This window comes from Pteronotus mesoamericanus, unplaced genomic scaffold, assembly GCF_021234165.1.
Source record: "Pteronotus mesoamericanus isolate MK-2021 breed Mesoamerican mustached bat unplaced genomic scaffold, CSHL_Meso_final contig_657, whole genome shotgun sequence".
Lineage (NCBI taxonomy): Eukaryota > Metazoa > Chordata > Mammalia > Chiroptera > Mormoopidae > Pteronotus > Pteronotus mesoamericanus.
Genome location: NW_026555229.1, coordinates 14,466,889 through 14,469,799, shown reverse-complemented (window position 1 = coordinate 14,469,799; position 2,911 = coordinate 14,466,889). Strand labels below are relative to the sequence as shown.

Below are 2,911 nucleotides of genomic sequence, written 5' to 3'. Positions count from 1 at the left end.
TCTGTTTCCAAACCCATCACTGGTCACCAGACACTATGCTAAGGGTGTCATTCATAACATCTCATTTACTCTTTGTAATGGTCTTGTCAGGTACTATGTTTCCTTTATAAAGGAGGAACTTGAGGCTCGGAGACGCTGAGTTATCTGCCCACAGCTTCACAGCCAGGGAAGCGCAGAGCAGGACGTCCGCCCCAGGTCCGTGAGGCTCCCAAGCCAGCGCTCTTCACTGCGCTGAAGTGAGGCCTTGGTTTCTTTTTCTCCTCCTCTGAAACGGCTTACTTTTTTGAAACTAAGATCCGAATTCAATTGACATAAAAAATATTAAGTGAATCATATGCGATCACACCATATAAATTTTTCTGTTCTGACCGGCACTTGGAAGGATGTTTTCCATGAGCGCTCAGGGCCGGTCCTCCACAGGTTACCCAATCCTGCCTGTTTGGCCCTCCCTCCCCTCTACGGTTGCCATGTCAGGTCTGCCTCATTCTGCCCTTTTATTGCCTTCAGGATTGTGTTCCAACGCTCCGTGACGCTCTCCTGGGGGCCACACCACCAGGGACAGCATCGGCGAGCAGGGAGCACGCCAGGGCCCGGCTTCTCACTCAAGGCCCACGCAGCACACCAGCCTCTCGTCTTTAGAGCTTGTCAAGCCCATGTCTTGTATGAATCCTGTGTCTCCTGAATGCTGTAAGACACAGCCAGACTCTTCAGATGATTCTCTTAAAGCTCCCTGCTGGGTCCGAGAGGGTGGGAAGGAGAACCAGCACTCCCTCAGCTCTGCAAAGAACCCAGGAAAGCCACTCAGGCCTCCCGTCAAGGCCCCCAGATGAGGCTCTGCCTTGGGCTCTGTCAGGTCACCCTCTGTAGAGTCTGCCCCTTTCTTTCGCGAGCGTGGGCACCTGGCACTCCTTGTTCCCAGCACTGGGGGCTCAGCTCAGACGGAGGCATCAGAGCAGTCCTGCCTTAGCTTCCTGTTACATAGAGTTGGGAGTTTTTAGCACACAGTTGTAATTAGAACTGTGGTGGAGGCAGAGATGGAAGGGGAGGGGTGGCTTTGGAGAGAGCGTGGAGAAATGAGGTGGCCGAAGGTGGGGAGCACTACTAGCATCTAAGAGGAAGAGGGGAAGAGTAACCCCGCTACGCTGAGCCGAGATCCTGGGAGGCAAGAGGAGACCTAGGGGTGGGAACTACTGAGGAAATAGAAGAGAGTTTCAAGGAGATGATATAAAGGACTGAACTCCCTGCCATTTAAAGAGCTCCTAGAAATCAAGAATGAAAAGCTAATAGCTCAACAGAAAATGGGCAAAGACCATGAGCAGAGAACTCACAGCAAAAGAAAGGCAAATGGCCCTTGAACATCTGATACCTTCAACCTCACGCGCAATAAGGGAACTGTGGGTGAAAACTACCCTGAGATCCATTTCTCATCTCTGAGAGGGACAAACATTTTAACCATATGTTGCGATGGCAAAATTGTTGGGGAAGCAAGCACCTTCCTGCAGTGCTGACCGGAGAGCAAAGTGGTTCCACCCCGGTGTAGACAAACCTGGCGATATCTACCTGACACTCACACGTCGTCCCTCTCTGATGGATGGTCACTCTACCCTCCTTGAAACATGTTCCTCATTTGGGTTCCAGGACAGCAACTTCCTAGATTACCTCCTATGTCATAGTTTGCTCTTTTTGAAGAGCAAACTTCTTTGCTGGCTGACCCTCCTTTGCCTGCCTTCTGAAAGTTGGAGTGCTCCGGGGTTCGTTGGGGACCCTTTTCTCCATCTATATCCTCTCCTTAGATCATGTCTCATTCAATCCCATTGGCTATTTATGTGTGGGTATGTGCTAAAACACCCATTAATATAAGTTTCACCATTTCAAAGTGTATGGTTTAGTACATTCACACTGTTGTGCAACCATCACTTCTGTCTCATCCCAGAGCATTCTCCTCGCCTCAAAAGAAAACCCCAAACCCATTCACAGTGGCCTCTTGCCTTTCCTTTTCCTCCTGGCCCCTGGCAACCACTAATTTGCTTTCTGTCTCTGTGGATTTGCTTATTCTGGATGTTCCAAATAAATAGAATTGTTCATTTAACGTAATGATTTCAAGCTTCATCCATGCTGCAGCGTGTTTCAGTACTTCCTTCCTTTTTGTGGCTGAATAATAATCCACGGTGTGGTTAGTCCACATTTTGTTTATCCATTTATCCATTGATTCTACCACTTGTTTCTACCACTTGTTTCTACCACTTGGCTACCTTAAATAGTGCTGCTATGAATATTTGTGTATGAGCTTTTGTTTGAATGCCTGTCTGTATTTCTCTAGTGTCTACACCTGGGAGTGGAATTCTTGGGTCATCTGATAATTCTGTGGTTTTTAAAAATTTCATTTCATTTTATTTTTATTAAATTTATTGGGGTGACATTGGTTAATAAGGTTATATAGGTTACAAGTATGCATTCCTATGATACATGATCTGTATGTTGCGTTTTGTGCCCACCGTCAAATCATCTTCCCCCACCATATATTTGACCCCCTTTACCCTTTAAAAAATATGGGACACGTCACAAATTTGCATGTCATCCTTGCTTGGGATCATGCAAATCTTCTCTGTATCATTTTAATTTCAAGATATGTGCTGCTGAAGCAAGCATGGTAATTCTGTTTACTTAATATTAAAAAAAAAAATCTGTAGGCCGATGACCCCAAAATCTATATCCTGGCCTGACTTTTCCCAGCTGTCTACTTCAAATCTGCTTTGACATACGGGCATCTCAAAGGCAACCTGTCCACACCTGAAGCTATGTCTCTCCACTCCCCCCAAACTCCTCCTCTAGTCTTCTCATCTCAGGAAATTGCCCCGCCATTCACCTGAGGTGCTCAGCCAAGGGCCCTGGGACTCATCCCTGGTTCCTG

At 47.1% G+C, this 2,911-nt stretch overlaps 1 non-coding gene across 1 annotated transcript; it reads right to left on the bottom strand.

Annotated features, from left to right (window-relative positions):
• Window positions 1-2,543: 2,543 nt before the first annotated feature.
• On the bottom strand, window positions 2,544-2,645 carry LOC129077376 (U6 spliceosomal RNA). The gene has a single exon (XR_008529834.1). It is a non-coding gene; the product is annotated as a U6 spliceosomal RNA (small nuclear RNA).
• Between the last annotated feature and the right edge of the window lie 266 nt (window positions 2,646-2,911).